The following is a 25,814-nucleotide window of genomic DNA, read 5'->3' as shown; positions in this document are numbered from 1 at the left end:
CCCAAATGTCCCATATTTATTTTTTATCACATATATCTTCAGCTTTTAAGGATAGTGGCTGTTTTTAGGGAACTCAGCTGAAATCCCCTTGCAGTTCCTCTTAGAAATATTTCTTTAAATAAGTGCTTAGTCATGGGGCATTTTATCACGGATTCAACAATTGCCCTAGGCCTTTACGGAGATGGGCCCCCACCACACCAGGGTAGAAATGGACTCTGCTAAGGCTTTCCTCACCGTAAGTCTTACCGTAGGGCAGCACCTTACAGTGCAAAGAAGTGAGAGTCAACAAACCTTGATTCTAATCTTAATTCAGTCGTTAGATAACCGTATGACCTTGAGCAAATCCATTTTTTTCTCTGTGTCTTTCCAGGCCTGTAAAATTAGGGGTTGGCCCGTGTCATCTCTCCATTTCTTTCTGGTTCTTGAGGTTCAATATGTTTGATTTTATGATTAACGAATTTCAAGTACTACATCTTCATGATGTTATCTGCGCAGATGGGAACAGGTCTTTTAGAGAAAAGAGCGGGGTATTTGAAATCATCAGACCAGTCAAATCCTGACTTGAGTTCCCTTGGGTAAGTTATCAACCTTTCTGAGCCTCAATGTCATATTGTATTACAATGATTTATTGTACTTATCCACACCACCCACTAGATTCAAACTTCTATGGAGTGAGATTTTCTCATACTCGTCTATCATCGAAGCCCACTGTTGTGTCTAGAACCTGGAAGGTACGTGATGCACACCTTGACGCGGTAAATATAGAATATTTTACTCACCATAAAAATCTGACTTTGTGACCTTTGGTAAGAGATGATTGGCTTTTTTTTCCTCTGCTAAATTTCATCTCTCTGGAAATGTTTATGTGTTTGCTTGCTTCTTTTTTTATTTTTTAGAGAGAGAGAAAGAGTGTGAGTGAGAGAGCACGGGGAGGGGTAGGAGAGGGAGAGAGAGAATCTTAAGCAGGCTCTACCCTGGGGGTGGAGCCTAAGGCCAGGGCTCCATCTCACACCCTGAGGTCATCATCTGAGCCTAAATCAAGAGTGAGACGTGTAACTCACCGAGCCACCCAGATGCCCTTTTTTATTTTCTAGAAAAAGATTTTATTAATTCATGAGAGACACAGAGAGAGGCAGAGACACAGGCAGGGGGAGATGCAGGCTCCTCGCAGGGAGCCCGACGTAGGACTCAATTCCCTGGATGGGGTTCATTCCCTGAGCTAAAGGCAGATGCTCAGATGCTCAACTACTGAGCCACCCAGGCGTCCCCCTTTCCTCCTTTTTTAAATGTATAATTCTATACACCCATCACCATTTTTATTTTTCAATGAGTTTTGGGGGTCATTCTTTGGGGTAACTGGCTAGTAGCTTATTGCCAGTCTAATAAAGCATTTTTATCGACTTTACATGTCAAAATAATGCAGGAGGTAGTGTAACAGCAACAGTTTATTTTAGAAACATGAATTTTCTGATGATCAGAAAAATGTTCACTGGGCCTAGTTCCCTTAAAATGGTCCTGATTCAGTTTCCAAGTAGCTGAATATGAACAGCTCTGACTGTGGCTATTTCCTCCTATGGTCTCTCTCTTTTGTGTAATGACACCCAATTTAGTTTATCGTTTCGTGACCCCTGATCACACTCAGGTACTCTTTTGGAATGTGAACATTTTCCTGAACTGTGTTCAAATCTGGGACAGCTGCTAGAGCAGCATTTCCTGAAAGGCATACTAATATGAACAATCACACTCACAAAAACCAGTGACCGGACAGACACATTTAGGAAAGTTTGCATACGATAAGTTCTCAGTGATTCACGAACACCATAAGCACACGGAAGATTCTGGAAAGTCTTGCCACAAAGATATTTCTTGTATTTCTTTGTTGTAAAACTTGTTTATCTCAGCATTTCTCAAACTTCCTTATTTCACGTGCCACGAGGAAAACTAGGACTCAAAGCTAAGATGCCATCAAAGAGGATATCAGAGATGTTAAAATTCAAAACTCGGGCCATCTGGGGCAGATGAGATGCGGTGTGTCACCGCAGAAGCTTTTGTCAAGCATCACCTAGGGCCCTACTGGGGACCTAGTGCTCTCTGCAACACCACTTTGGAAAACTATGCGGTTTCACAATTATCCCCGAGGAAGGGGATGGAATACTATTTTTTTTTTCCTATTAAGAAGTAAAAGAATAAACCTTTTGAGGTTAAAAACAGAAAACACTGGTCACCCGTTTTGAGTGTGAAACACACCTGGGGTCCAGTTAAAAATTGCCAGGTCCACGCCAGAGTGTAACTGTCCAGCTGTCCTCAGGGAGCGTGTAAATCTCTTTAAATGAAGATGCATGTAATTAAGTCACTCAGCCCGGTGACCCGCTTCTCCTCGCAGGTAGTTCACTTTCACTGTTAGGAACCCGGTTGCCTCTGCAGAGCCCGACACCCCGAGGTGCCTCCATCTCCTAAGGCACCGTCAAAGCCTCCAGCTCCTCAGAGGCCGCGCTGGGGGGAGGCTCAGCCGTGCAGTGAGTCACACGGAGGCCCCGAGCGTCGAGGCCGAGGGACTGCACAGCTGCTCCCGGGAAGGGAAGGGCGCGGCGGCGAGGCCCGGGCGCCCCCCCCCACCCAGCAGCGCGCACAGCCCCCCCCGCCCCGCCCCCGCGGCCCCCAGGGACCCGCACGCTCCGGACCGACGGGCCGCGCGAACCCGAACCCGGGGGTGTCCCGTGCTCTGGGCGGGAACAAACAGCCGTGACCCCGGGAGCCCGGGTCACCTTCACACTCGCCCCCCGCCCCGGGGCGGTGCAGGGGAGCTGCCGAGGCCCCGCCGCGCCTCGCAGGGCGCCGCACCCGCACCCGCCGCCGAGATGCTGGGGCCGCTCCCCAGGGAGACCCCGCCCCCCCCCGCCCCCCGCCGTCGCCAGGGCTCCGCCGCCGCCCTCCGCCCCTTCCCCGGGCAGGGCCGGGCCGGAGGGGCGCGGGGGGGACACGGGGGCGGCGCGGGGTCCCAGGGCTGGGGCGGGGGCGCGCGGAGGCACTCCCCCTCCCCCCTCCCGCCCCCAGGGCAGCCGGGCCCTTTGGGGCAGCACCCTCCGCCCGCACCGGCCCGCGCCCCAGGGCTGTCCCCCCAACCCGGCCCGCACCCCCAGGGCCGTTCCCCGCACCCCCAGGGGCTGTTCCCCATCCAGCCCCCCGCACCCCCAGGCGTGTCCCCCCAGTCCCCCAGGGGCTGTTCAACCCCCCCCGACCCGCACCCCCAGGGCTGTTCCCCCCCGACCCGCACCCCCAGGGCTGTTACCCCACCGGCCCTCGCAGCCCCAGGGCTGTCCCCTCCCCAGCATCCCCAGGGCGGTGCCCCCCGCCCCCCAGGGCTGCCCCCTCCCCAGCATCCCCAGGGCGGTGCCCCCCGCCCCCCAGGGCTGTTCCCCGCCCCCCCGGGGCTGTCCCCCACCCGGCCGCGCGGGGCAGGGGCGCGGCGCACGCCAAGTTGCCGAGCTCCTCTGCGCGCTCAGAAGTTGCAGCGGCGGAGGCAGCTCCCCGCCCCCCCCCCCGCGCCCCCCGCGCCCCCCGCGCCCCCCGCCCCCCGGTACCTGCCCCCGCCCCGCCCGCGCCCGCCGCGAGCCCAGGTTTCCAGCGGAGTCGGGCGGGGGGCGGGGGCTCCCCCGGGCCGCCGTGGCCCTCGGACCCCGCGCCGCGCCCCCCCCCTTCCCGCCGGGCCTGGGGACGGTGCGCGGGGCTCCGGGAGGGGCTCGGGAGGGGCCGGGAGGGGCCGAGGTCGCCGACAGGTGCTCGCGGGCCCACGTGACCGCGGCGGGGCGGGGCGGGGCGGGGCGGCGGGGTGGGGGCGGGGCGCGCTCCCTCCGGGCCCCCCGCAGAGCCGGACGCCGGGTGCGCTGGAGCCCTCGCGGCCTGCCCGGGGGGAGGGGGAGGGGGGAGGAGGAGGGGGAGGAGGAGGGATGCGAAAGTGGGTCAGGAATGTAACTGGACGCTGCGCACCCCCGCGCCGCGCCCCCCCTTCCCTCGCCTGCGCGCGGCCCGCCTTGGACAGCGAGTCCTTTGCTGTTGTCGTTCCCCACCGTGGTCGGGGGACGGTTACCAGGGGATCCCGAGGGCTGTGCTTCCCTGTGACCCTTTGGGAAGGAAAACTTAGTTGCCTCAGTAACCAAGTTTGGCTTGGAGGCAATGATGCCGTGAATGTTCTAGGTGAGCCTGCCCAGGACGAGGGCTGCGGTGGCACCAGGGGGGGGATTAACTTTGCTTAATACTGAACCGAGACGTGAAAGCAAAGCTGGGGAGGACGCGGGCTTTTGCTCTGTGTCGTGTTCGTTTTTTCACTGTTCCAGAGAGCATGCATTAGACGTTTTCGGGTTAGAGTGGGAGCCTCCCAAACGCAGGCCCCGGCTGCCATCGACTTACCAGAGTTCTTAACAAACGCTGACTTCCTTGATACAGAGGTTTGAAGCGGATACCCCAGAGTTGGAAGGACTAGGAGACAGTGACAGTTTTGTATTTGGGGAAGGCTTGAGAAGTGCACATGAAAAGGCCTTTATTAAAAGGAAGAAGAAAAACCCCAGAAACCCAGCCCTTCTCAAAGTAGAAGAAGTGAGAGCAGCCCAGTTAGTTCCCTCCCGAGCACAGCCACACCTCACACTCCAAGCATGTGATTAGGGGAGGGAGGAATCCAGATTTAAAAGTGATGGGCTTTGGGTTTGAATGCTGGTGACACAAGCAGAGTCAAGGGGGGAAAGAAAATCATACTAAGGGAAGAGACTGCAAAAAAGAAGGCTTAGCATTGTGGACTCTGCAGCTCAAAAACTCTTCTTGAGCACCCTTCCTGAGTTTTGTCCCATTTTTTCCTTCTGTGCTTTTGTGGAGTGGACCTTCGTCACAGAGAATGGGGTAGGTAGGGCTGTAGAAGTAAAGCCGAAAGGACCATAGTGCCACAAACTCAGGAGAAATGTGCAGCTGCTGGAGTTTTACTCAGAAGCAAAACAGTGGTGTGTTATCCTCTAAAAAGATCTCAAGAGTTATCTGAAAAGCTGACTTAGGAATTAATATAAATTGCTGTTTCCAAGGCAGCCCTAAATAAAGTAACCTAAATTGAGATGTACTTTGCATTAAAGAATATATATTCATAGAAAGCAAAAACCAGCGATTTTTGTAAACTGAATCATAGTCTAAATATGTAAACAGAGAGGTTATTCTGTAGTGAAAACTTTGCTGGACATCTAACCATCCCCAGTTTCCTCTTTTTTTTTTTTTTTTTTTTGACTTCAGAGTTGTCTCACTAGTAAAATGGAAATGATAATAATAAGTAACACTTGGTCTTCTTTGGGTTGGGAGCCTTGGACTTTGCACAGTACTTTCTAGATAGAGGATCTTCAGTTCAACTGGCAGAGGTCTTCATTCTCACAATGTTGGCATAAAGTGTCCAACAACTATACTGGAAGCTGACAAATCGTGTACATCGAATTGTCTGGCACGCTGAACGTAAAGGGCAGAGTTACACAATAGTTTTCTGGAAACTTGAAAGAAAATGAATACTTTGATGATCTTAGATTTTGTCACTTTGTTAAGGAGCCTGGTTTCCTTCTGTGTGAGATAATTAGACTTTAAAACCTTGGTTCAAACCAGAGTTGTTGCTATAGAAATGAATTGAAAATTCAAGTAAAAACCGAAGTGGCACACTTTCCTATTCCCCTACTCCCTCACTTTCATCTGAGTCCATGAAACATTTATGCGTAGGGTGGTCTTCGTTTTAGTTGTAAATCAGATTTATAAAGCAAATTAAAATAAGGAGTGAATATCTGTTAAGAAAGGATTAACACTAGGCTCTTTGATATTGTGAATTGTCCTTTTGTATTTAAAACATTTGTTACAGATTTTGGGGCACTTTTCAAGGAATCATCTATGTGTAGCAGTTTCTTACATAGATTATTTTGGGCGATGCGTTTGTAACCATGTACTCGCTGCCGCCACCCCCCCCCCAAGTATTTTTTTTGAATGAACATATGCTTTAAACATCTTCACCAACTACTTTGTGTAGAGCACTGTGTGAAGTACTGAGGAGATTACAGAGAAGCATGGTCATGTTCCTAGAAGAGTCAAATCTGTGGTTGAGTTGGGGGTACTGCTAGATGACAAATATAAGAAATTCAACTGTTCAATAGGTAAGTAAAAGTATGTGCATATATGTGTAAGAAGAGATGCTGGGTTCATAGATGAAAGGTACCAGGAGATGAGCAATGGAATGAGAGATTAAACGTTTTTTTTTCTTCTTCTGCTGATTCTCTAAAATGTGCACCTGAATTGCTTCTCTCTGTAAGAATGAAGATTTGCTCTTTCTAAGGAGATGTCTGGCAGCCCAGACAGCGAGTATATGATGGACTCTCAGTGAAAAGTCAGTCTTAAAATGTCCTGGGAACTTCTGAGGGGTCAGAGAGCAGAAGGACAGTGAAAGGAAGAGGTCACACCCTTACTTAGGGGAGGCTCAGATGTTGCAGGGTGCTGGGCGTGGTCTGGGAACGGTAGCTGTCACGTGGCAGCCATCAGGAAGTTCTCCAGAAGGAGTTGGGAAAGCTCAAACTTAGGCCTTCAGGGATGTCCACGATTTTTATAGCTAGAAAGAAAAAGTGGTAGAGATGAGATAAGCCAAGAGGTAGGAAGTCGCAGGGTACATTGGGGGGAATTTGAAAAAATCAGCTTTGCTACAGGAGATGGATCTAATGTGAAATTTGTCATTTGACTGGTAGGTTAGGGACAGACCAATTAGGGACCATGAGTGCCTGGCCAAGTTTGGTAGAAGAACTTCATCTGCACATAATGGGGAATTATAACAGGGTTTTGAGTAAGAGAAATACATGGTCACAGTTGCATTTGGGGAAGGTTAGTGTCGTGAGTCACATTGGAGTTGGGCTTTAGGGACCATGAGTAGCGATTGCAGGGGTCCAAGGGAGCTGGACAAGTAGAGTATTGATGGGAATTGGTTGGAAGGCAATGCTTTGGGAGTTGTCATAAAAGGAAAATTGATGGGACGCCTGGGTGGTTCCACGGTTTAGCGCCTTCGTTTGGCCCAGGGCGTGATCGTGGAGTCCCAGGATCGAGTCCCACATCAGGCTCCCTACATGGGGCCTGCCTCTCCCTCTGCCTGTGTTTCTGTCTCTTTCTCTGTGTCTCTCATGAATAAATAAATAACATCTTTTTTTTAAAAAAAAAAAAGGAAAATTGATAATATTTTAGGTATATGGATGTGGAGGGTAGTGGATAAAAACTTAAATCTAGGACCATGGGAAGGTGGTACTGTGAGCCGAAATTGGAACAGGAAGCCAGTGTTCCAGATAAATTGGAGAGTTGATCTGAGAAATGGAATTCGAAACTGTGATCGGCAGCTGGGTTTTGGAAAGTTAGATGAGTCCTGGCTAGAAGTAGTGGTGTGAGTCATCCTTATAGAATTAGATGATTATTGGCCAGAAGCAGGGAATGAACACCTCAGTTTGAACTTGGGTGGCAAAGGGACCAGTGTGAGGGAGCATTCATAGTTGGAATTTTTATGTGCATAGAAGAACATATGTACACATTTATATAATTTTTCAAAATTCTACTCCTTCCTCGTCAGGTACAACAACAGGGGGTTTTAATTAGAGCCCATCTACTGATCCCGTTCTGTTCTAGCCCAAGTGGTTTCACTTCAATGGCTCTTGAACTCGGCTCATCAAGATTAAAGGGTCCCATCGCATGGACACCAAATCACAATCTCCTGAGCTGGCAAGTCCATGTTCTTAATAAGCTTTACAGGCCACTCTGGTGTGGATCCCTTTGGGGAACCGATGCCTTTGCCAATTTGTTCTACCAATTCTGAGACCTCCCCCTGAGCCTCCTGTCTCCCCGTGGGAGAGCAAGAGTTCTTCCTTTGCACGTGTTGGTTTCGGCCTGCCCTCTTGCTTTTGCTCCTAATGGACAGCCATCGATAGGCAGGCAGTGCTTGCAGTTGTTTTTATCCAGATGACCTGCTGCTTCCCAAATTTAGCACTGGTTGGAAGCAGGGATGGATGTGTCGGAAGTCCTCTGCCCTGCGAGGTAGGAAGGGGATTTGGATTGACGTGCTGTGGTGCTGAGTGACTCACATTCTGTCCATCGAAGCCTGTTGCAGATGATGCAATAAGCCAGGCCCTGGGCAGACCACTTCCTGTACCTTTGGAGACGCAGACCCAGGGTGTGGTATTTGGCAGCATTCTCTGGAGGAGCCTATTTGGCTGATCCTTTTCAAGCAAAGAGTCAGAGGTAAGGTGGGGGAAGCTGTAGGCTCTGCGCAGCACAGGTCCTCCAGTTTAGAAATGAGTAGTCAGAAATTTCGGGTCAGATTTCTAAAAGGGGGTGACTATTAACACCTCTGTCAAAGAATACCTGTCTATCCAGCTATCTGTTTATTTCTTTATTGTCAGAAAAACAAACTTCTAGCCTCTCAAGCTGCAGCAAGCATTTTGTCCCGGCCAACTTTTAACTAACCCGATGCTACAAATTATTATCTGGCTACAGATTATCGTTGGCCCTTCCTTTTCCTTTCTTGTTTATAAGCTTTATACAAATAGACAGATTTACCTTCTGATGTTACTCTATGCCTGGTGGACTAGCAGGTAGAAACTAATGGTTAAAATTAATGGGGGGAGGTTCTAGAGGCAGCAGCCTAGCTCCCTCCCCTCACATAGAGTCTCTAACTGTTAAAGCCAAGGGTGATTTTTGTTGTTGTTGAGCCTTTTTTTTTTTTTTTTTTTTTTTTTTTGTTAATCCCTACTGAAGAACTGTAAAACATGATAGAATCCAGGTGTCAGTGTTTTGTTTTTTGTTTTTTTTTTTGAAATTGAGATAAAATACACATCATAAAATTTAGCATCTTCATCCTTTCCTAAGTGTACAGTTTAGTACTGTTAAGTACATTCACATTGTTATGCACTGGAATTTAGGTTTTTTTAAATGCATTTACAATCTAAGGGAATATTCTAAAAATGTCAGAAAATGAGTCCCAGGTTTGCACACAGACCATGAATGAGAGGGAATGGGTATTACGGCAGGCTTAGAGCATTCACATGCTCTCCTGAGAGAAGGCGCAGAGATGGCTCTTGTAGGATGAGCTTGCCCGAGTATAGCTTTTCACAGCAGCTAATTGTGAAATTAATTAGCACGGAGGAAAAAGGCAATTTTATGCTTGAAGATTTCTTTAAGATGCCAGAAATAATGCTCACACCTTGATACTGATTTTAAAGTTTTCTTGAAGCGCTAAGAGTAGAATGAGAGCAAGTGCTGATAGGTGAACTTACAGAATTTAATTTACACAACTGTGTAGAGTTTCCAGAGTTTGCTTTTATATATTCTGTGGGAATACTCTCCTGATGCATGTGGAGAGATAGGTAATATTTGCCACTGTTATCCTACTTTTTCTAGTGAAATCTTATGATTTGTGAAAAGAGATCCTCAGTGAGCAAGAAGTTGTGAATTTATTATCACCTAAATGATCGTGTCATGAAATGAAACCCCATTTTTAAGGTTAAATAGTTAAGATTCACAAGAAAGAAAAAAAATTAATTAAAAAAAAAGATTCACAGGAAAGATCGGAAGCATTGCTGCTGATTGTCAAGCGTTCTTGGTCAACCCAGATCTTTTAGTGTTCACTTTTTTTTTTTTTTTTAACATTAGAAAATTTATTTTCACAACCCTTTACTGTTTGCACTCGGTCATTCATAATACCCACAAAACAGGTTTGGAGTGAGGCAGTCCAACAGGATGTCAGCTACGGTTCCAGCGAGCGATGTGTTCATGTTCTACCGAAGGAGAAATGCCTTCACTTTATCTCTCATGGCTTTGGAGGTTTCTAGCTTATTTAACAGCCCATTTAAAAAGCGCTGCCAAATTTGAGGAAACTTAGAGAATTGTTCTGAATTTATCTTATTCAAAACTGCTTTAGTAAACTTTTGCTTATCAGTCCTGAGAAGATGTGTTAAAACCAGTTTGGCAACTTTTTTTTAATATAGCGTGTAAGAAGTGCCCTGAGAAAAGAGTTTTGAAACAATATCAGCCTTGGAACTAGAACTAAACGCCTTTTAAAACATCATTTTTAAAAAATTGAAGTAGTGTTGACATGCAATATTCTATTTGTCTCAGGTGTACAACGTAGGGATTAGATAATTCCGTACGTCATGCTATGCTCCCCATAGTAAGTGCAATTATCACCTGTCGCTATGCGACATTGTTACAATAACATTATTTTCATTATTACAGTATTATTGACTGTGTCCTTCATTCTGTACTTTTCATCCCCCTCATTTATTTATTGTAACTGGAACTTTGTATGTCTTAATCCCCTTCACCTTTTTGTGTCATCCCTTCCCCTCTGGCAACTACCAGTTTGTTCTCTGTGTTTATTATTCTGTTTCTGTTTGTTTGCTCATTTGTTTTGTGTCACAGAGAAGTAAAATCAAATGGTATTTGTCTTTTCCTGTCTGACTTATTTCATAGTATCATTGGCGTAGTAACTCTAGGTGCATCCATGTTGTTGCAAGTGGAAAGAGCTCACTCTTTTTTATGGCTGAGTAATATTCCCTTGGATGTGTATAACACACCTTCTTGAGAATTCTACTACTGAGCCACCAATGCGAGCTCCACGTCCTCTTTATCCATTCATCCATCAGGGGACCCTTAGACTGCTTCCATAATTGGCTGTTGTAGATAATTTTGCAATAATCATAGGGGTGAGGCGTGCCTGGGTGGCTCTGTCAGTTAAGCGTCTGACTGTTGATTTCGGCTCAGGTAGTGACCTGGGGGTCCTGGGATCGAGCCCTGCCTCAGGGTCTGCATTCATCACAGAACCTCCTTGGGATTCTCTCTCTCCCTCTCCCACCCCCCACTTGTACACTCTCTCTAAATGAATAAATAAAACCTTTAAAAAAACAAATACCCAAACACAGGGGCGCATACATCTTTTTGAATTAGTTTTTTTGTAAAACTGAATGCTTTTAAATTAGAATATTGATAACGTATATTTCTCTTGGTTTGGAGGACTCATCACTTAAAAGCCAAAATTTCATGGTAAGAACTTAATTCCCAATGGAGGGGTTTTCACTGATAGCAATACCAGGCATAAGCAATTTAGAATTTCACCAAGAACCTGGAATACCTACATATTCACAATCCTGTGTGTAAGTGCACACACACACACACATGCACATACACGCACCCAGTAGAATTTATTGAATTCTGTTTAGAAGAAGACTTTACATAGATATTTGAATCAACTATTTCGTATTGCAGTTTTAGACGTATGTCCTTCCCAACACAGCGTAGTCGTGGGTTTCAACTAATTGCCGAAAGAAAGTGGCTGATCCTTCATATCGCTGCCTCACAAATCTATTGATTTGTGTTCAGGTGGTCCTGGAAGTCTTATATATTTCAATTTTGACTTTTTTTTTTTTTTTTTACGATTTTATTTATCTATTTGAGAGGGAGAGAGAGTGAGCACAGAGCAGGGGAGGGGCAGAGGGAGAAGCAGACTCCCCACGGAGCAGGGCCCCCAATGTGGGGCTTGACTCAGAACCCTGGGGTCATGACCTGAGCCAAAGAAAGATGCTTAACCAACTGAGCCACCTGGGTACCCCTGATTTTTCTTTTAAAGCTGACTTCTTACATTTGGCTAAAAAAATACTCTGCTTTTAAGATAGAACAACCCCACAATCCACATGAGCCTATCTTACAGTACAGAAATATATTGTTCAATAGCCATGCCCCTTTGCTTTGTCCTTTCTGTGTTTAACAGAGCCTTCTGCCTCCTGAAATGTCAGCCTAGCCCTCAAACTCGTGTGTATTTTACTTTTGATTACCTTGGTCCCCGGCCAGCCTCATATTTGACACTTTCCGCATAGGCAGTATGGGTGCTTCTTGATGTTGAGCTGTTAATCTTTTTACTGTTTCCTGTCACTTTTCCCCATGATTGATGCTCGTGAGCCTGAGGGGGGGGGAAGTGATGAAAATGACTTTGAAAACAACTTTGAAAAGGAGTATTTTAAGTTGGCCTCGGGTCTTACCTAAGACCGTAAAATGATTGAAAAAGCACACAGTCTATTTTGGAAGGCAGTACCTCGGCCCTTGCGATGAGGAAGCTGGTGTTCTAAGGAACACTCTGTAGTAGATGTGAAGAGGGTTTTCCTGGTATTTTTGCAGTGATTCAGATATCTGGGCCCGTGGTGTGAGCTATGGTGAGAACTCGCAGATGCTCTGTGTTCTAGGGAAAGGTTACAGAAAGGGGCCCTCTTTCCTTTGGAATGAAAAATAAAATTCTTTATGAGCTGTAGTCATTACCAAAACTCAGACCCTACTATCATCACCCCAAGATTTCCTCTACCCCATATCCCATCCAATTCACTAATTCTTGGCTTGGAAGCCCCCTCCCCACTTGCCCCCAGACCCCTTAGTGTGCAGAGTGAACCACTACAGTGCGAGAAGAAAATATTGAAACCTGTGTTGTATTTTTAGCTCACCTTATATTTTTTTCAATTTGTTAAAATTGTGCTAAAATAGCTGTAGCATAAAATGTGCTATTGTCACCATTTTTAAGTGTACAATTCAGTGGCATTTAATTACATTCGCGTTGTTTATGCAACTATCACCACTATTTCCTTTTTTTTTTAATTTTATTTATTTATTCATGAGATAGAGGCAGAGACACGGGCAGAGGGAGAAGCAGGCTCCACGCAGGGAGCCTGATGTGGGAATCAATCCCAGGACTCCAGGATCACGCCCTGGGCCAAAGGCAGGCGCTAAACCACTGAGCCATCCAGGGATCCCACCACTGTCAATTTCCAAAATTTTTCATCACCCCAAAAAGAAACCCCATACCCTTTAGGCAGTGACTTCCCAAGCCCTCCTTTACCCTCTCTACTCTACTTTCTGTCCTTTATGCCCATTCTAGATATTTTCTGTAAGTGGAATCATCCGATACATGGTATTCCTCCCTTTATGCCTGGTTTTGCTTTCTGTGCGTCTGGTTACCCACGGCCAACCAGGTCCGGAAGCAAAGGATCGTCCCCCTGAGGGATCCCCAGAAGGTTAGTAGCAGCCTAACACTACATCACGATGCTGACGTCATGCATCTCACTTCCTCTCCTTTTGCAGGCATTTTATCATCTCATACCATCGCAAGAGGAAGCAGGGTGAGTACAGTACAGTAAGGTATTTTGAGCGAGAGACCACATTCACGTAACTTTTATTAGAGTGTTGTTTTAGTTCAATTTTTTTATTAGCTATTATTGTTCATCTTACTGTGCCTACTTTATAAGGTAAACTGTATCATAAGTATGTATGAATAGGAAAAACATAGTATATAGAGGGTTTGATACTCTCCATGGTTGTAGGCATCCACTGGGGTTCTTGGAGTGTATCCCCTACAGAGAAGGGAAGACTACTGTATGTCCTTTTGGGTGTGGCTCATTTCATTTATCATGTTTCAGAGTTCATACATATTGGGGCATGTGCATCAATGCTTTGATCCTTTTTATGGCTGAGTAATATCCCATTGTCTTTTTGATTATCCCTTTGTTGATGGACAACTGGGTTGTTTCCACACTTTGGCTATTTTGAATACTGCTGCTCTGAACATGGGTGTACAAGTATCAGTTCAAATCTCTGTTTTCAGTTCTTTTGGGTATATACCCAGGAGTAGAATTACTCATGTGGTAACTCCAAGCTTAACATGGTTTGAGGAACCACCAGACTGTTTTCCACAGAAGCTACACCAACTTCACTTTCCCACTGACAATGTACGAGGGTTCCAGTCTCTACATCTTTGCAGCCTCCCCCTTTTTTTTTCTTAATATAGCCATCCTGGTGGATGCGAAGTGGTATCTGTGGCTGTGATTTTCATTTCCCTAATGCCTAGTGATGTTGAGCATCTTTTCATGTGCTCAACGGACAGCTGTACCTCTTGTTTGGAGAAATGTCTGTTAAGTCCTTTGCATGGTCCATTTTTGTATATGTTTTATAATATCTAATGATAGTACATAGTTGATACATAAACGTGTGCATATACTTGGTTTATATGCAAAACATTTTGCAAAGATGGGGGATGTACTTTTAAACAGTTTGGAGACCATTGTTACGGTCTATAACAATGATCCCTTTTATTTCTTATTGCCTAACATTAGCAGGAAGCTATTGATAAAAATTCTTAAGTTTTCATTGGTGAGAGTCTTATTTGGTCAGAGGTAATGTGTTTACTGGAGCCTTCAAATGAAAGGAACCACAGGGTCCCAGGGCTATCCTTCAGGATGTTCCCTTGTTACCTAAGAAAGTAAATCTTCCCTGGATGGGTTTCAAGTTAGGCTTGCCTTATGCTCAGTCCTAGTTTGTGGTTAATAATGCCATTTCCTTTTTAAAAAGTTTTTATTTAAATTCCAGTTCACATACAATGTAGTATTAGTTTCAGGTGTATAATTTAGTAATTCAAAACTTCCAACACCCGGTGCTCATCACGACAAGTGCCTTTCAGGGTTCTAGTGTATCTTATTGCGAGTTAGAAATGATTTTTCATGCCAGGTCACATAGGAGAGTCAGAGGGCCTAGAATAAATCTAAAGGGAGAGGTTTGGCTCCATTTTATTACTATTTTATTATCACTATTTCGTTTTGAAACCTTGATTATAAAGAGATTAGCTTTGAGGGGGTTGAACTAGACTATTTAATGACCCAACAGCATTTTAGGCCTTAAGGGTTGCTTTTTTTTTTTTTTTTTTAACAGATTGGTTTTTCCCATTGTGGTTCTATTCTCTGAGGGTAACCTTTGTGAAGTTACCCTAAAATGCCCGCTTTTATCAAGGGTGAGACATCATCATCCTAGCACACCATAGTGTATTTTTTGGAAAGTGTCCACACTGGCAGGCGTTTTCCAAATAAAACATTTGTTTCAGTAAACAAGTGTTTTATCCAGCAGCCCAAGTGGAGAATTTTAAAACCAGTGTTTGTTTTGCCAGCAAACATTTTGTTTCAATCCTTGCAGCTAAACAAGTGGGTAAGATTTAAGTGGCCTCCCAGTAAAAACAAATGCAGAGCCATTTTCAGAAAACTCTGGCAGAACAGAAATCTATTTGCTGTCAGAGTGTGAGCTGAGACATTCGGGGAAATATATTGTACTTTCCGTGTAGCTCTGTCCTTAGTTGCAGTCAGAGTGGAAAGTCTTAGGTTTGGGTAAGGACCTTTAATTCTCTTATAAGGCAAAAGATGAAGTGTTAAAGGCAAATAGAAGTGTTAAAAAGTATTGTTGTGTTGCTAAATGTCAATCTTAGAGCTGCTTTAAAATGTGACTCAACTATCATCAAGGATTTGCTCTGCATTTCTTACCTGTTTTCTAATTATTTTTATGGTAATTCCCCCAGCATATAATGCAACCAGCATCCATGTGAATAACCAGCCTTCATCTTCTAACTTGTATAAAAATGATAGTGAGCACCTGGGTGGCTCAGCTGGTTAGGCATCTGTCTTCGGCTCAGGTCATGATCCTGGGGTCCTGGGATCAAGCCCCACGTGCGGCTCCCTGCTCAGTGGGAGTCTGCTTCCCCCTCTCCCTCTGCCACCCCCCTTCCTTTGTGCGCACGCTCTCTCTCTCTCTCTCTCACAAATAAATAAATAAAATCTTTAAAAAATTAAAAATGATAGTAAAATCAGATTTGGGTGAGCTCATTGTTATTTCTATTTAGGGTTCCATGTAATTGAATACTCTTGCTTGTCTTCAGTGGATTATCTTCTGAAATGTATCTTTGAATTTTTTAGTTTGAAAGTATGTGGTGTGCTTTTCTTTTTGAAAAGCAAGCCTCTTTCCTATTAAGAAAGGTGAATTGTACTTTCTTTCTTTCTTTTTAAAGATTTTGTTTATTTATTCATGAGAGACACAGAGAGGTAGAGACACAGGCAGAGACACAGCCCGATGCAGGACTATATCCCAGGACCCCGGGATCACGACTTGAGCCAAAGGCAGACGCTCAGCCACTGAGCCGCCCAGGTGCCCTGTGAATTGTACTTCCTTAAAAGGATAATCAGAAATAATGATCGGAAATATTAGAAATCAGGGGATCCCTGGGTGGTGCAGCGGTTTAGCGCCTGCCTTTGGCCCAGGGCGTGATCCTGGAGACCCGGGATCGAATCCCACGTCGGGCTCCCGGTGCATGGAGCCTGCTTCTCCCTCTGCTTGTGTCTCTGCCTCTCTCTGTGTGTGTGACTATCATAAATAAATAAAAAAATTTAAAAAAAAGGAAATATTAAAAATCAGAAATATGATATACATGTGGAATAGTGTAGGGAATAGATAGATATGCCTAAAAGAATAATGAACAAGAGCCATATATGTAGTCCCCATCTAGATTAAGAAAGAGAACATTGCCTTAGAAATTTACTTCAAGGGACACCTGGGTGGCTCAGTCACTTAAGCATCCAGTTCTTGATTTTGGCTCAGGTCATGACCTCAGGGTCATGATCTTAGGGTCCAGAGATGGCCCCAGTCAAGCTCTGTGCTCAGCGGGGAGTCTGTTTGAGATTCTCTCTCCCTCTCTTTCTGCCTCTCCTCACCACACTTGTGCATGCACACATTCTCTCGCTGGTAAATAAATAAATCTTAAAAAAAAAAAAAAAAGGAAATTACTTCAAAACCACCTTCCTCTTCCCTCCATGGGAAATTTATAATTATGTAGGTCTCCTTAAATGCCATCACTTAGTTTTGCAAGTGTTTGGCATATATTACTTTTTTACTTATTTGTTTTATTAACAATATGATTGCATGACTTAGCCAGGTCGGTGTCTATAGCTGTGGTTCGTTCATTTTTGTTGTTGGCTATTCCTATGTGACTACGATGATGCATTGCTCTACTTTACTGTTGATGGGCATTTGAACTGCTTCCAGCTTTTGAGTCTTATGAAAAAGGCTGTTGAGAACATTCTTATATGTGTATGAATCTCCTAATCTGGTGATGCAAAAGTTTTTATAGGGTGCATATGAGGGGTGGATTGTTGGATTGTAGGGTGTGTGTATTTTTAACTTTATGCTATAATTCCAAACTTTTCCAAAGTGTTTGCACCTGTTTGTACTCTCTTTAACAGTAGAGTCCTTATAGCTCCATATCTCCACCAAAACTTGGTGTTGCTACACTTTTTAGTTTTTGACAATCTGGTAAACATGAAATAAAGTCTCATTGTGGTTTTAATTTGCTTTTCCCTGATTAATAAGGTCTGTTGGCCTTTTAGATACCCCTTTTTCTCAAGTGTTTTATTGAACTTTTTGCCAGTTTTTCTATGGATCTTCTTATCTTACAGATTTGTTGCCGATCTGTCTGGTCTGAATATTTTGTCAATTATATGTGTCGCCAATATTTGACCACTTTGTGACTCTTATTTTTCCTCTGTGTATAATACCTTTGGAGGTACACAAACTCTTTAATTTCAATATTGTTGATTGACTTCATCAATTGATTCCTTTGCAGTCGATACTTTTGTATCTTGTTTAAGAAATTCTTCCTTATTTTCAGTTCATGAAAATATTCTTTTATTCTTTGTAGCTTTGCCTTTCACATGTGACTTTATTGTATTTTATCTATCTGAAACTGGTTTTGCAACTGTTGTAAGGTAGGGGGTCTATTTTCATTTTTCGTCTAGAGGAATATTTGGTTGTCCAACTACGACTTACTGAAGTGTCCCATCTTTTTCACACAATCTGGAATACTACCTGTGTCATGTAGCAAGTGGCCATTTGTGCTGTGTCAGTTTCTGTGTTCCGTATGCTATTCCATTCGTCTGTCGATGCTTGCTCCAACCAACCCTGCACGGTCTTGATTATTACCGCCTAGAGTGCATTGTGATGTTTGGGAGGGCACGTTCTTTGACCTTGTTCTTCAAGTGTGTCCTTGGTGTTCTTGGCTTTTCACCCTTCTACATTAATTTTAGAAGCGGCACAAATTCCCTAACAGTACCTGTTGGAGTTTTTGTTAGGACTGCACTGAATCTGTAGACCAGTTTGGGGAGAACTGACAAATTTACAATAGGGAGCCTACCACATTGAAAGGCAGTGTGCAGAGTCTTTAGAAAGATGGTGCCCGGGGTGCCTGGGTGGCTCAGTTGGTTAAGCATCTGCCTTTGGCTCAGGTTATGATTTCAGGGTCCTGGGATTGAGCCCCATGTTGGGCTCCCTGCTCAGTGGAGGGTCTGCTTCTCTCTCTCCCTCTGCCCCCCCACCCCCGCTCATGCTCGCTTGCTTGCTCTCAAATAAATAAAAATCTTTTAAAAAAAATTAAAAGGATGATGCCCAACTTCCTGGGGTTCAGATCCTGGCTCTGCTTGTCATTGGCCATATCACCCTGGTGAATGTATTTAATCTTGATGTACCTCAATTTCCTTACTTGTTAATAGGGATCACAGCAGTACCTACCTTACTGGATAATTGAGAGGATTAAATGTGTTGCATATAATATGTGTAAAGCACATAGTAAGCATTCTATAAGTGCATAGACACCGATTTCACTGTTTGTTTATATCCTTTTCAATGTCCCAAGAAAGTTTTATAATTTTCTTTATATAAAACCATATATAATATATAAAAAACATATTGCTACATATACATATAGAAATACATATGATTTATATTCCTAGGAGCCCTAAAATTGTTTTTTGTAAATTTATTTTTTATTGGTGTTCAATTTGCCAACATATAGAATAACACCCAGTGCTCATCCCATCAAGTGCCCCCCTCAGTGCCCATCAACCAGTCACCCCCACCCCCCCACCCACCTCTCCTTACCCCACTCCTAGTTCGTTTCCCAGAGTTAGGAGTCTCTCATGTTCTGTCTCCTTTTCTGATATTTCCCACTCATTTTTTCTCCTTTCCCCTTTATTCCCTGTCACTATTTTTTATATTCCCCAAATGAATGAGACCATATAATTGTCCTTCTCCGATTGACTTATTTCACTCAGCATAATGCCCTCCAGTTCCTGGAGTCCTAAAATTTTTGATGCTATGATAAATGGTATTTTTAAAGTTTTTTGGAGAGTCTACAATATTATTATGTTTTAATTTAATATCTTTTATGAGCTGATTATGATCATTTTTCATTAATATTTATTAAGTGTTCAGGCTTAAAAAAAAAAAATGTGTTCGGGCTGCATAAGATACCACTAAGAACAGACAGGAAATATGGATGCTTCCATCTGGGTGATTACCCATCACAGTTACTGCTCTGGTCTCATGGGATTGAATGTTTTATCCATTTTGCATAATTTTAAACTGTTATATCCCATTGATTTCTGTTGTTGAGACCCATCTGAGAGTTTTGGCAGACTGGTTCATTTTATCCTGTATAGTAGGCTGCTTTCTTTTCATTATTTCTTTTAAATTTTTGGATCATTATATTTCAGTACTTTCTTATAGACCACTTACAGTGTGCTTGAGATCCTGTTGTGTTTTGTTTCCAGGGCTCTTATTTTTCCCTAAATTCTGTACTAACAATGAGTTAGAGTCACAGCTCATCCATTGACTTGAATCCAGCCTTGAGTAAGCTTCGTCCGGGCGATAACTCACATTGTTTCTTTTCCATTTTGTCACATGTGTCACACATGTCTCAAAGGGGTTACAATTTTTTTTAAAAAGGCAAGAAAGGAAAAAAATATATATATATATGTACGTTCCCCTTGACTTGTGTTTCAGTTCTAAGCTTTCTGGTCATGTGGTATACTCCACCTCATGTGGGAGGTGAGGACCCACGCCGTGAGCCTCCCTATGATTTCATTTTGCATCACAGGAGGCAGAAACTCAAAGTGAAACCAATGAAAAAACCAATGTATTCTTAATGGTTTTTACCCAAACCATAAATCCGTCTCTTGGAGGGAGAGGGGAATCACCCAACATTTGATCTGGTTTCTTCTGCATGTTCCAGGCAGTATTTGTCAGTTCAGTGACCACCTACTGGGACTCACTCAGGAGAGTCATTGAAAATTCAGATTCCTGGGCCTAACCTACACCAAGGGAGTTAGACGAGGCAGGAGGGGGAGGCAGGGACTTGAATATTTTAAAAGATTCTCTGGTGGTACTGATAACCAAACAGGACCTGGTAACAGGTAGGCTTCCGTTTTCATTGATCCCACATCAGTGGAAAAATTCACAGGAGGTTTGACATAATGTAGCTTACACTTAGCAAGTGCCATGTTTCAGGCACCTCAGGTTCAACCTGTGAGTTGACTCCTGTTATTAACCCAATTTTATAGAAGGCGAAATGGAGGCACAAGTTAAATAACTTGCCCAGAGTGAAACAGCTGATGCAGAATGGTCATGGTCTGTGTGGATCCTAAAAGGAAAATCCTGACTCTTGTTAATTATAAAATAAACTGGTCTCCAGCAAAAATGGGTTTAGAGGGTCCCCTTGTGTCTTGGTGTCCTGTTATGTGCCTTGTAAGTTCTTCTTTTAGCAAGTCCTTCCTGGACATTTAGCATCCCCAGGGCTTGGGATAGGGATTCTACAGAAGGAAGACATGTGCAGGAAACTAGCATATCTGACCGGTGACTTCTTAGCAGATGCCTGTGGGGAGATAAGAGGACTTCGGGGTGGGGCGGAGGAGCGCTTGAGCTCTACATTTGCACCAGGCTCTGCGCCAAGTGTTTTGGGTGTATTCTCCCATTTATTCCTCATAAGAAGGCTTTTTTTTTTTTAAGATTTTATTTATTTATTTGTGAGAGACACAGAGAGAGGCAGAGACACAGGCAGAGGGAGAAGTAGGCTCCATGCAGGGAGCGGGACTCGATCCCAGGTTCCCGGGATCACAACCTGAGCCAAAGGCAGAGACGCTCAACCACTGAGCCACCCAGGCTCCCCCTCATAAGAACCCTCTTTAGCTTCTGTTAATAGTCAATTTAGGGATGCCGGGGTGGCTCAGTGGTTCAGCATCTGCCTTGGGCCCAGGGTGTGACCCCAGGGTCCTGGGATGGAGTCCCACATCAGGCTCCTTGCATGGAGCCTGCTTCTCCCTCTGCCTGTGTCTCTGCCTCTCTCTGTGTCTCTCATAAATAAATAAATAAATGAATAAATAAATAAATAAAATAAAATATTTTTTTAAAAAAATCAGTCGAACAGGAAGGTAAGACTTAGAGACTTAGGGAAACTTGCCTGTGGTCAAACAGCCTCTATGTCCTGGTTATGAAATGAAGATAACGCCTACCTCTCTCCAGAACTTCACTTTGAGCCACCGGATTTCTTGCTTTGGACTATATAGTCAAATAGGATTTTCTGTTTTCTAGAGATGCTATTCCATCTGATAATGACCTGGACAGCTAGTCACTATGATCACTCTGGGGTTTAAAGAGATCTTTTCCGTGGTTTATAATGTCATTCATCATTTGCTTAGCCTCCCCATTTTGTCTCCTGGTCCTGTTTTCCTTGCCTGGTCCCCGAGTCAGGTAAGAATTCTTTGGAGCTATTATCACAGCCAGGTTCATGGCCTATTACAAGATTGACAAATGTCTAGGGACTAGAGAAATCCCAGACCATGTTTTAAAGGGATATCATAGCTTTGCCTGGAAATGCTCTCTTTGATTACCACTGTGCAGAAGTGGGGTGGCCTTCTGTGCCCTAATTGGGCTCCGTAATTTTCATGAGAGGATGGTTAATGTCTGTTAATGTGCCATATGCAGGTGGGAATTCAGTATTATTATTTGTGAGCCACTTTAGAATTGTAGAGTGTTTGGTCATGAAAAAAACCTTAGAAATCATCTAGCTCAAGTGTTCCATCTTATGTAAAAGGGAAGGAAGGAGAAACCTACATATTAAGTGACTTGTTCAATGCGACTAGTTCATGGCAGGACTAGAACCCAGTTCCTGACACCCAGCATAGTGTCTCCCTTCTATCCTTTTCATCTGATTTTGTGCTGGCGCTGCCCTAATCAAGCTGAATCATGACATGATAAGCCATAAGGATTTTTAACCTCAAAATGATTCATATGGTAGGGCTTTTATTTATTTATTTTTTAAGTAGGCTCCACACCCAGAGTGGAGCTCAGCGTGGGGCTTGAAGTCATGATCCTGATATCAAGGCCTGAGCTGAAATCAAGAGGTGGTTGCTCAACTGACTGAGCCACCTTGACGCCCTGGTAGGGCTTTCTTTGTCTTTTTTTTTTTTTTTTTTTTTGAGAAGTTGTTATAGTAAATCTGCCTTTAAAACCCTGAGGTACCTGGGTGGCTCAGTGGTTGGGCATCTGGCTCTTGGTTTTTGACTTTTGTCATGGTCTAGGGGCTGTGGGATCACAGGTTTACTATCCTTATTATTATTTAGGCTAGTGATAAAGTTATTTTACATTTCTGAATATATAATGATAGATGATGGGAGAGACTCTTCTAAAATATCACAGAGCCTGCTGGAGAGTTTAATATTCAGCAAAGTGGAAAACCCACTTATGGATATTCTACATGTTTTCAGTGGAGAAGAAGAACGGCTAACAAAAAGAGCATCAAAGAAGAGATACATGTTATCACCATTATGACTCTTTCATCTATTTTAGGCTTTCCTGCCTTACTGTTGAGGTCTCAGACACACTGGCACGGGTTGTCACTTAGGCCATCCCTCTGACATATTGTCCTTGGAGAGTGGCCTGTGGTTGGAGGACACCTAGTAAAGCATTCATTCATTAAATTTACCATTTCATTCATTAAAAATAATGCCATCAGTGTTGAATAGTTAAGGCAGTAACATCACAGCCCAGGCCTCTAACTCATGACTTTCTCCTGCTCTCCTCCATTCGAGTTTTCTCACGTTGATGTATCCTGAGGGATGGAAAAACCTCATGGCCTTTTTCTTTCCTTGTTAACATTTTATTGAAGTGTAATATCCACAGAGAAAATTGTACACATCATAAATGTGTAACTCCCTGAATTTTCACAAAGTGAACATATCCCCCAGAGCTTTTGAATACCATAGGCCTGGTTTCATAATCTGGCTTCAGCATTTCTATTTGTGTAACTTTAGGCAAATTATTTAACCTCTTTGAGCCTCAATAATTTATGTAACTGGCCTGGTGTTCCTGCTTCTTCTTCCTGTCTTTAATTCCAGAAGAGGTTCTGCAGATAATCCCCCTCAGAGTGGTTTAGATGGGTGGTAATGAAAAGTTTGTAACGTTGAGTAACAGATCATATGTATCTGGAAATGTATATAATAATAGGGGCCATAGGTAAGGAATAGCTAAAGGCTCCCTACTTCCCTCCAACTGCCTTTGGCCCGTTCTCTTCAAGGGCTCATCTGAGAAACTTGGCTTGAAGTAGATTAAAGCTTTGCCCTATTTACTTATTCTTGTATGCCCCGCTCTATCCTAAAAAGGGATTAAAGAAATACACATAGGACCACAGTATTTAAAATAAGTGAATCAAAGCTAAAGTAGAAATGTAAGCTAAAACTTGGGGTAAGATTGATACATAAAAAACGTGTCATGTCATGAAATCCAGATCATTTGCCAGGTGTGAGCTTCAGAGTTGGCTTTGAGCTTCCTAGTGGCCAAAGCAAATAAGGGAAATGATTAGTAATAAGATTTAGAGGATGCTTATAAAAAGAGAACAAACCAATTGTGCAGGAGAAACAGTTTCTGTCTTGGCACCACCAAGACCTTTCCACCGATCTTCACAGACAACTCGATGGAAAGTGGTAGGATTCCCTGTAATAAATAAAATTATCTGATTTATAATGCCGTGTCTTAGGCTCTGCCTCACTATATGCAGATGGCATGAAGTGAATGCCTAATTTAGTAAAAAATCACCTTATAAATAACCATCCACCGATGAAATTCTATACTTGGGTTTATTTCAGTGACACGATGAAAATTAATACGGGCAGGTTATGTGGAACTGATAAATCCATTTATGAAGTCCCTAAATCCACCAAGCAGTGGCATTGTAAATGGGAATCGTGTTTAGGCTGGATGGGGGAAGAAGACTTTTCAACTGTTCCTCTAAAGAAGACTCTAAGGAGTAAGCATGCTTTTGAGGAAGTGAGGTCAGGAGAAGCAAAGTGGACTTTCCACAGTAAATGTAGTCTATAGGTCTGTGCCACAAAGGAGTTGACTTTGGGGAGGTGAAAAATATCTTTGTGGGAAAAATTGGAGTACCCTCAGCCCTGAAGAGCAGGTTTGGGAGTCAGATACAGAAGTTAGTTTCGGACATGTTGGGTTTGCAGCCTGCCTGCATGGGAAGTTATATTTTATGCATACCCACAACACACACATACACACACATCCTTGTCTTAGATTAGGTATGCAGAGTGTCTGGTGGAGTCCCCCTGAATGAAGGCATATATATAGAAGCAAATGGTTTAAAATGAGGTTAAAAAATAAAAATAAAAATAAAATAAAATAAAATGAGGTTGAGTTTTTGAAATCTGAAACTCAGATATTTGTAAAATAAAAGCACCCCTAATAGTAGAAGCAAACATGGTGTTTTCTTGTTATCATTGGTCAAGCAGTGGGCCTCAAAGTCTGACTTGGAGAACCCTGGGAATGCCTGATTATCTTTTCAGTGGGTCCAGGAGGTCAAACTGTTTTTATGACAATAATAAGATTTGCTTTTTTTGTTTTTTGTTTTTTTTGACTCTTTTTCTTTCTGGACTTACCCAAAGGATACATGATGTGTCAGTCATAACACACAGACTACAGAGAATCCAGTCATCTGTTAAACAAGGCATTAAGAGACATTTGCAAGAATGTAAAGCAGTGTACTCTTCTCATTAAATTTTGTTTTGAAAATAGTTATTTTTTTTCATAAAAATATGCTATTTATGTTAATGTGGAGTAGGTTTATCATTATTTTTAGATAATACATTTAATTTATTCTTGGTTTTAATTTCTAGTATGGAAAAACCCTGAGTGATATAATCTACATAAACAAAAGCTCCTTGGGATCATCAGTAATTATAAGTGTTTAAAGGAGTCTTGAAACCAAAAAGGTTGAGAACCCCTGCGTTAGAATTTGTTTACCATAGACTTTGCTCGCCCCATGCACTAATAATGGCACACAAAGTAATGTGGTCCCTGGGATCTAAGAAATGCTCCTGTACATCACTGCAAAACTACAATACACAGAGTTGTCCCAAATAGTTTAGGCCTCTCCACTTTGTCCATCAGTGTGTTCATACAACATATATTTAGTTTGCACTAGGATTATGGCAAATAATAAAATAAGGTCTCTGCCTTCATGGAAATTATTTCTAACAAAAATGTGTCAAAAAATCAGATTTTTTTTTAAAGATTTTATTTATTCATGAGAGACACACAGAGGCAGAGAGAGAAGCAGGCTCCCTGCAGGGAGCCCAATGCGGGACTCTATCCCCGGACCCCAAGATCACAACCTGAGTCAAAGGGAGATACTCAACCACTGAGCCACCAAGGTGCCCAAGAAATCAGAATTATTAAGCAATTTTTGGCATATAAGAGACCAACATATACAGTTGGTACATAGCTCTGACTCTGGAATGGGTAGAAAGTGAACCTGTGAATACCACCCTTCACGGTGGGGAGGGCAAGGCTCTGCACGCAGGCCTTGTGGGCATTACATTTTATAGCAATCCTAGATGGTATGTAATGTGATATGTCTTTATAGGTGAAGAAATTGAAACTCAGAGAAAGGTTAGGTAATTTGCGATGTTAACAATTAAGAGAGAGAACCAGGATTTATGTGTTTTTACAGCATCGTTGGGGTAGATAGTCTTTCTCTTTTAAGGAAACTATGGACTTTCCCTTGAGCAATCCCAGATCTGTGTTAAAGGGCTGGCCTTGCCATACTG

The 25,814-nt window shown here is 43.3% G+C and overlaps 1 protein-coding gene across 2 annotated transcripts in view; it reads left to right on the top strand.

The window, feature by feature from the left end:
* The first annotated feature begins 8,208 nt into the window (after nucleotides 1-8,208).
* The window catches only part of RREB1 (ras responsive element binding protein 1), a 176,027-nt gene continuing 158,421 nt past the window's right edge, over nucleotides 8,209-25,814 (top strand). Inside the window, exons 1-2 of one of the 2 annotated variants that reach the window (XM_072813829.1) lie at nucleotides 8,209-8,271; nucleotides 13,150-13,187. The gene's annotated coding sequence lies outside the window, so the exon portion shown is untranslated. The remainder of the gene's footprint in view (nucleotides 8,272-13,149; nucleotides 13,188-25,814) is intronic. The other variant, XM_072813842.1, reaches the window with a different exon arrangement.

This window comes from Canis lupus, chromosome 37 (genome assembly GCF_048164855.1).
Source record: "Canis lupus baileyi chromosome 37, mCanLup2.hap1, whole genome shotgun sequence".
Lineage (NCBI taxonomy): Eukaryota > Metazoa > Chordata > Mammalia > Carnivora > Canidae > Canis > Canis lupus.
This window is presented reverse-complemented; position numbering and strand designations above follow the sequence as displayed.